This window comes from Saccostrea cucullata, unplaced genomic scaffold (assembly GCF_032062105.1).
Source record: "Saccostrea cucullata isolate Sc308-1 unplaced genomic scaffold, CSIRO_AGI_Scuc_v1 ctg57, whole genome shotgun sequence".
Classification (NCBI taxonomy): Eukaryota; Metazoa; Mollusca; class Bivalvia; order Ostreida; family Ostreidae; genus Saccostrea; species Saccostrea cuccullata.
Window position 1 is genome coordinate 282,680 of NW_026938498.1, and position 9,393 is coordinate 292,072.

A 9,393-nucleotide genomic window follows, 5' to 3' on the forward strand; every position below is an offset into this window, starting at 1 on the left:
TGTCCTAAGATAAATATATCCAAGTAATATTAATATCGCACGAATTTGTGATTGGTTCATTCCAAGATATGTTTAATCGTTTCAAAGTTTTTAAATCGCAATTAAAAAAAGAAAAAGAGAAAGTAAAAAAGTTGACCTTGTTATAAGAAAAATTAACCTCAAGAAATTTTTATTACAAGCCTAATAGAACATATGCATACTTATTACTTTTATCTCATTAGTGTTTGTCGTTTATCATTTCTATCTAAATGTTCAGACTGTCTAAGGTAAACTAAATTGGTTGAGGATGAGTGCAGATAATTGCATTGTATAACAAAGGTTCTATTTCTCGTAGAGAGTTCACGGGAATGGTTATAGCAGCCGATAACATCTCGTGCACCGAAAATCCATGTCATCGCGTGCCTTTGTGACGTCACTTTACACTCAGAAACTTATACCAGGTTCATGTTAAGCAAGTTTCGGGCTCATTGTCAAAAACAAATGTTACGAATATGACAAATGTCTAGATTTATAGCACTCTATTTTGTTGAAATCATGTTTTTTAGTCTTTAAATGCTACTAGATATTTATATTAAGAATGGAAATAGAATGCCTGACATCGTGATTTATACAGAACAAAAATGTCATTGCTGGTAGACGTGTCATTGTCGTTTTAAAAATGAATGTATTTACGTATCCAATGAAACAAAAGGTCGAAGAAAATATTTGATACTTAAAGTACAATATTTTCTTTAGATTTTGTTGAACTTGTGCTACACAAAAAGGAAACATAAAAGTTTATTAAAGTAATCTTAAATGAACTTCATTTTTCTTCTTTTTAAATTTTGAAAACTGGTTGTAAATTTCAAATTTTTACACAGTTATACATGCCACTACAAAGCACATCAGGAATATAATTCGCATTCTTGAACAAATATGAATTAATGTCGCTTTTATGATTGTTCACTCGATGATACGGTTTATGCACTTTTATTTTAAAAACAGTCACTGCGCTGATTTTGTTTCACTGAAAACACCGCATAATTAATGCATAAGATTAGAGACAAATTGACAGGAATTATTTGTACGGTATGTAGATAAATTTGCGGGGGCTCAATGTGTAAGCTTAAGAGAAAAAGAATGCTCAAATTGTTTACAAACCTTGAAACCACAAGATAGCTATGCTATGAATGTCAATGTCAGAGATATATAGTAAAGCATTTAGAAAACCCGGTGGGAAATTCTGTAAACTTACATGCAATGCTGTTATTAGAGAAAGTTTTAAATCGCTTCCAAGAATTCGAAGATAATGATATTATGTTAATAATGCATTGTGTTTTCATTTATGATCGTTCAATTAATCATGCAACCGATTTCAAACTAAAAAAAATTGAATAAAATGCCATTTTGTCTTTTTTATTTGCAAAATTGATTTAAAATTATGCAAGAATACGATTTCCAAGTGCCTGGTACTTGTATTATCTAGGGGGGGGGGGAGATGATTGATCGTTATTTTTAAAAGAAATTTATCTGTCATTATTTCGGAAATGAACTGAAAAAATAATTGAAATTATAATAAAACTTTTATAAATTTTATTTGCTTTAAAAGTTTTGAACAATACACATTAAAAAGTGAAGATAGATTTAAGACCTAAACTTAAAAAATCTAGGAGACTTATTTTAGGTCGAAACAATAAGGCTTAGCAGAAAAAATTATGAGAATTTCAGAATTGAAATTATTTGCAGCATGGTTGTTTTCTTATAAATGAACAAGGCTTTCCAGCAAAGATCCCTTGAGAAAGGAATGTCTCAAGCTTAAGGAAAATCTTGGGGTCAAGGCAAGAGCTGTAGCTATTAAAATAAAACCAGATAAAGGTGTTCTGCAAGGCTCCATCAAGCAATATAGTCCAAAAATATAGGATGTACATAGAGGCAATCTATCTTTGTGTATACGAAAGCAGGTTAGAATGTTCTTCATGCAATGGCACCATCTATCACTGTAAACACGAACAGTTGAAATGTTCTAGAAAGACGCTTTCTATCACTGTAGACAAAATCAGATAAAATGTTCTAGAGAGGAGCTTGCTATTACTGTAGACACAAACAAATAAAATGTTGTTGAGAGGCGCTATCTACTAATTAGACATAATCAGAAATTTTCTTTATGGAAAGATAGTATGTTGCAGCAACGTGCACTACTGAAATAACGATATAAATATTTCAATAGTGGTTTTGGAGTGCATTTCAATAACAAACATATGTTGCAATCACGATTGAAATACACTGTACGACCACTATTAAAATAATTATTTCAATAGTGGTTGAGAGTCCATTTCAATAACAACCATAGGTTGCAACCATTATTGAAATACGACCACTATTGAAATACCTCTTTCAATATTTCAAAATTTCAATAGTTGGCGAGAGTGCATTTCAAAACAAAGGTTTACGTCGTAACCATTATTGAAATACGACCACTATTGAAATAATGTCACTTTCAAAAGATTTCAATATGGATTAAAATATTGATTTCAATAGTGCTTGAAACAATGATTCCAAAATATATTAAAAAAATATTTTAACACTTTCTGACAATGAATTAAATACTAAAACCACATTTCAAACTTTATAGAAATATCCAAACTATTAAAACAAAATAAGGCTAAATTACACATCCTGTTTTCAGACACAATAAACTAATTTATTAAGTTTAAAATATGATAACTTGTTAAGTTGTTTTATGTTTTCTTTTTTTAGAAATTTCAATTAATACACGGTTACTTTTTTCAAATTAAACTGACCTACATATAATTCAAACATGCATGCAAATGTTATAAACAAGCTTCCGTTGAATCTGACTGATTCAGCGAAAACCAACGGACAATCAATTAATTAAGAAAGATACATCAGAAGCTGAATATATAAACAATTTTAGTATATTATTATACCCCCCGCTTGAAAAGCGGGAGGGTATATAGTAATCGTTAATTCCGTCCGTCTGTCTGTCCGTCCGTCTGTTACGCTTTGGGGTACCCATCTCTTATCCGCAACTCCTCTCATACCACTGAATGAAATTTGATGCAACTTTCAAAGAATCTTTATAACATATTGCCAATGTGCACCTCCTATTTTACTTTTTGATCTGACACATATTTTGGGTTTCCCGGCCACAGGAAAACATAGACTTTTTCACCAATTATAACCATATGGGAGGCGGGGGGTATCATTTAGTGAGCTCATCGCTCACAGTACCTCTAGTTTTAACAGTGTTCTTATTTCAATAGTGGTTGCAACCTATGGTTGTTATTGAAATGGACTCTCAACCACTATTGACATATTATTTCAATACTGGTTGTATTTCAGTAGTGGTTCCAACCTATGTTGCAACCATTATTGAAATAACGACCACTATTGAAATATTTATATCAATAGTGGTTGAGAGTGCATTTCAATAGCAAACATAGTTAGTAACCACTATTGAAATACGACCACCGAAGTCTGAATTGAAGTCCAGGGTCAAAGCAAGGCTCTAAAGACTTTTACGAAAGGCATAATCAACCGTACTACTGGGGTATTATGGACCAAAACAGGTAAAGTTACATTTATTTACCAGAGGGGCTATCATTATTGTGTACTTATTATATAAGTTCACCTACATGATCTGATGAGATTATTTGTAACACTGTGACCAGAAAATTATTTTTTTCTTCAGAGCCGCTTTCTACCACCGTATATCCGAACAGATCAAGATATTTTGCAGAAGTGCCTATTAACCCTGTAGCCCAAAACAAGTAGATAAAACATATGGAGATAACTAACAGTATTCAAGATCAAAAGTCCATAAAACAATACAAAGTAGGAGCAGAACACACACGGACCTCCATTACATAAAAGGTGGGATCAGGTGCATGGAGGAGTGAGTATCCCCTAATACCGGTCACATCTGCCGTGTGCCCCCTTTTATGATAAAAAAATAACGGATAAATCCGTCTTCATTTCAGTGTAAAGATAATGGACTAACAACCAGGACCAAAAACGTACGCCAGCACCCGACTCAATGACAGACTGTTTGTTCTCTAGAGTCGTTATCAACCACTGTGGAACTACGTAGGTTGAAAACTTTCTAGATGTGCTTTCTACCAAAATGGACTAAAAACTAAAGGTACTGTGAGCAATGAGCTCACTAAATGATACCCCCGCCTCCCATATAAAAAGAATGGTCGTGTCCATGTTTTGCTCTGGAAAACCCAAGATATGTGTCAGATCAAAAAGTAGAATAGGAGGTGCACAATGGCAATATGTAATAAAGATTCTGTGAAAGTTTCATTAAATTTCCTTCAGTGGTATAAGAGGAGTTGCGGATAAGAGATGGGTGCCCCAAAGCGTAACAGACGGACAGACGGAAATACCGATTACTATATACCCTCCCGGTTTTCAAGCGGGGGGGGGGGGTATAAAAACCAGAGGTTCTTCCTAACACTTTTGACCAAAACAGCTTGAGATATTCTCCAGAGGAGCCAACGATCACCTAGAGCACAAAATGGTTAGAATGCTCTTTAGAGGCGCATTAGATACAATAATCATGAAACAGATCTAGAGAATGACATTTTTGAGCTATTTTTTTTTTCAATGTATGTACCTGTTCTGCATGTGGATATTGTGACCTTCAAGGTAAACTAAATCTGTAGAATGCAGGTTTGATTTCAAACCAGAATATTGCAAATTTATACTTTAAATTTTTATGAAGATAATCATTGATGATGTATTTAAATTCTTTTTATTTTCCAATCTTTCTGAAAATTGATTGCACACTAATTAGAAATCACATAATAATATTATGCGTGTATTGTCCTTATTAAATAGATGGTCTGTTGTAGAAGTCGACTTATCAGCCAAAAGTATATTACACAAAATGCATCTATTTCCCTGTAATAAAACTTGATGAACAAACATCAATCAAAATCTTGAAGTCGTTGTGTATTTCTAGAAAGACATATCCCAAGAGCATAATAAACTATAATTAACAAGTTAAAACACAGGACGTTGAAACCTTAATGCTTTATAATTTCCTATTTCTAATAAAGAATACTTGTAGATAATGTTTTATCGGTTAATGTTCCTAGAGCTAGAATGTTTCTAAAGAATTCTAAATCATTCTGTGCTTCGCGACCTTGCAGCAATCAGTATCAATGTGCAGACAAAGCGATTAACTTCTATGAAAACACAGCCTAACCAAGGATATACAAGAACGAAAAATCTAGCTAATTTTCTATTACATGTCGCGGTGAATGGCGTCTCTATGTTAAAGCCGCTACTTTATCTTGCTTCACCGTATCAGCAGGATTTCTCGTTTGAAGGAAAAAAATCAATAACGTTTTCACTTTTTTGTACGGTAAGAAAATAAACCCAATCGATAGATTTTTAAATCTTCTTTTCCTCTACTTAAGCCTGTGGCTATATTCAGTAATTACTGTTTTGCTCTATAAAGTGTAAATTATTGCCAACAGAGATAAGGGCAAACATTATTCCCATTGGCTGTTTTAATCGAAGGATTCATTTTTATTTTCAGTTAATCATAAAAAAATGAAAGTCATAAGTTCATTTATTACCTCACAATCTGAGAAATCTATTTCTTTAAAGACACAATCAAATTAAAAGATAGCAAAATGTAGAAGTGCAAATCAATAGTCATTTCATTTTTTCCTTTAACTTTACTAAGGCACACTTGTTTCGTCATGTTTAACCTGAAAATATAATCTTTTTTATTATTAAAATTTACACTTCTTTTATAATTATTAGTTTTATTTAATTCTAACAAAAAAGCTTCTTACACGTGTCAAATTAAAAATAACTTAATATTTTTAAAATGGACTATTACCATTTGATTTTTGAGTATTGAAATTCTCAAACTCATTTAATTTTTTTTAATGATCAATTTAAAAAACTCTCACAAGCCTTATCAATTTCACTTTTAGCTCATCCGAGCGAAAGGCTGAGGTGTGCTTTTTTGGATCAAAATTTGTCCGTTGTCTGTCATAGTCCTTGTTGTGGTTTAATCTTCTTCTACAGAAACAAAAGATCCAATTTCAATCAAACTTACCCTTAAACATCCTTTGTAAAGGTCCCATGGGGATCCGGGTTAGAATAGGTCCTCAGTACTCCTTTGCTTGTCGTAAAAGGTGACTAAATGGGGCGGTCCTTCGGATGAGACCGTATAAACCGAGGCCCCGTGTCACAGCAGGTGTGGCACGATAAAGATCCCTCCCTGCTCAAAGGCCGTAAGTGCCTAGCATAGGCCTAAATTTGCAGCCCTTCACCGGCAATGGTGACGTCTCCATATCAGTGAAATATTCTGGGGAGGGACGTTAAACAGTATACAATCAATCAATCCTTCGTAAAGATAATTCATATCTCTTCAAATGCAGGGATGTTTCGTCTATTTAGAGGGGAGATGATTACGAAATAGTGAAAAAATTTAAATAAAACTAGAGGTACTGTGAGCGATGAGCTCACTAAATGATACCCCCGCCTCCATATAGTTATAATGGCAAAGTCCATGTTTTGCTGTGGCCGGTAAACCCAAAATATGTGTCGGATCAAAAAGTGAAATAGGAGGTGCACAATGGCAATATGTAATAAAGATTCTGTGAAAGTTTCATTAAATTTCACTCAGAGGTATAAGAGGAGTTGCGGATAAGAGATGGGTATCCCAAAGCGTAACAGACGGACGGACGGACAGACAGCTAGACAGACGGACGGACGGACGGACGTACAGACGGACGGAAATACCGATTACTATATACCCTCCCGCTTTTCAAGCGGGGGGTATAATCAAAAGCCTGAAAGGCTTCAATGGCGTCGAACAAGAAAAACAATTTCAAACTGAAAGATCTGCAGATAGGTCAAGTGAGTGACTCCGGTAAGATAACAATAAAATTAATAATTAAGAAATAGTCTTAATACAAATACAGTATAGGACCTTATGTCCTGGTCCTAATGAGGCAGGGTTCGATTTGACTACACATCGTCAGAAATGTCCATCCTCAATATCAAACTAAATTCTCTTCAGTCAATCGAAGACCTATGAAGGGTTTCATAAATTATTCTAATTAATTGCTATTGTCGGAGCGTTGTTCTGTTGTATAGTGATTGCATCTAAACTACAACCATGACTCTACTGTGACAAGTACGATCGACTTACGATAGGGCGCGGTAAACAAATGAAGGAAAAGCATAAATACAGTAATAACTGGCATTACTTGTCTATATCATCGGTTGTTCGGATAAAATTAGATTGAAGATTGTAAAAGCTAAGATTAAAAAATTCAATTTTTATAGTCTTGGTGTATTCGTGTTTATTTTGTATTTTTTTACCGTCTTTAAGATTGTTTGTATTACAGTAATCGGTCTCGAAATGTGATTTATGACATTAGACGCACCCTCTCTGTTGAAATTCATCCGCAACAATCATAACTTTTTTCTTGCGTAAAAATTAAATTTAATATCGTTGTTTTGTAGTAGAATTAATAGAAGATACAATTGATTTTAATTTTATATTCAAGCTATTATTCATTGTGAACGTTTGAAAAGAAATTGATTTACACTTGTTGCTATTTTCTATTGCGGATGCATCCACTTACACATGCGGTCGCGTAAACCTGAGCAAGCTCGACGCCATAAAAATCTTTTCAAGAGCCCCAGGGCCAAGAAAGATGAAATTTATTTCGATTGATTGATTGATTGTATATTGTTTAACGTCCCTCTTGAGAATTTTTCACTCATATGGAGACGTCACCGATGCCGGTGAAGGGCTTCAAATTTAGACCTATACTCGGCACTCAGGGCCATTGAGCAGTGAGGGTTCTTCCGTGACACGGGACCTACGTTTTAAGGTCATATCCGAAAGACCCGTGACTTTCACTTCTAGTGCCGAGCGCTTGGCGAAGGAACAGTCACTACCTATGTATACGTCTTAGGTATGACGTGGCGCCGCGATCGAGAATCGAACCCGGGCCTCCCGATCACGAAGCGAATGCTCTACCACTAGGCTACCGTGACCGGTGAAAGTTATTTGGAAGCATCCTCGGAAAGTGTAAATTTATTTGGAAGCATCCTCGGAAAGTCTAAATTCAAAATTGTTTCATCATGATCTTGAGTGATAGAATTGTGCCATAATGAGCGATCAACATCTATACTTGAATTTATAGGGAAAAGTCTTTTAAAATCTGCTTATAAGGAACAACTAAGTCGGATTGGTCAAATTAATATAGAAAAATCATCTGGTAGTACGGAAATGACTTTCTTCAAAACAAGACCCCTGGTAGGGCGGACGTACAATGGACGATCCAAGTTTTACCTAGGAATATGAAAACAAGTCTAAATTGTTAAAAAAAAAATCTGTGAAGATGTTATTAACATAGACCCCTGGATATTGAAGAGCTGGAACCAGAGGAAGTAATTAAGGAAGAAAAGACAGAATTCAAGTTAAAAGATCCATTCAAACAATGCAAATCAGAATCAGATCAAAGGGGCCTTCAAACCATCAAAGGGGCTATCAGGTGGTACGAAGGAGTAAACATGCAGGCCGATCACACTCGTCATGTGCTCCTTGTCATGATCCAAAAAGAAGGAAAAAAAACCTAGGTATTTCAGGGAGTAATTAATAATATGGAAATAGTCAGAAAACATTTGACTCAATTATAGGTTGTATTTACTGACAAGGCCAATGGAGAGAACGATCATAGGCAGTTACATATATGCCTGCTGTTCAATCCATTTCTATGAATACAATATACTAGTATTTTAAACTAAGTCTAATGCGTCGATCTAAACACTTGCGGAATCATGACTTCAAACGAGACGGTTGATATCCTTATTTCATCATTTTTTTGTCGATAGCTTGCTCTTGCTTGTTGAATAAACTGAAAAACATTAAACCCTTTATAGTCGATAAGGATATATTATTACATAAGATAGGGAAATTGGCGATAAGAAAGTTGAAGTTATCACATTTATCATAAAGCTTAGCTTTGAAATATCTCAAACATATTAAAACGGCGCTTCATTGTAACCACTAAGCTATTGAAAAGTATCATTCTATTTTCATTAACCTGTTAACAGGTCGAGACCGTTAGTTTTTACTTTACCCATTGATGAATGGTTTGACATGTATTATGGTCTACTACAAGTACTCATCCCCCACCCCCCTCCCACTTTTTCCCCAACACTACTTTCACTATTTAAAATGTTCATTGAAAGGCTGGATCCCCCCCCGTATTGTAAAGTAAAGTGATAAGAAGAAAATAAAGTATTTTAAGAGGAAATAGGTATTAAAAGGACTCAGTGAAAAATATATCATATAAAGATATGCATAAAAATTAAAAGTAAAATGTTTGATTAAATATTTTTATTAAT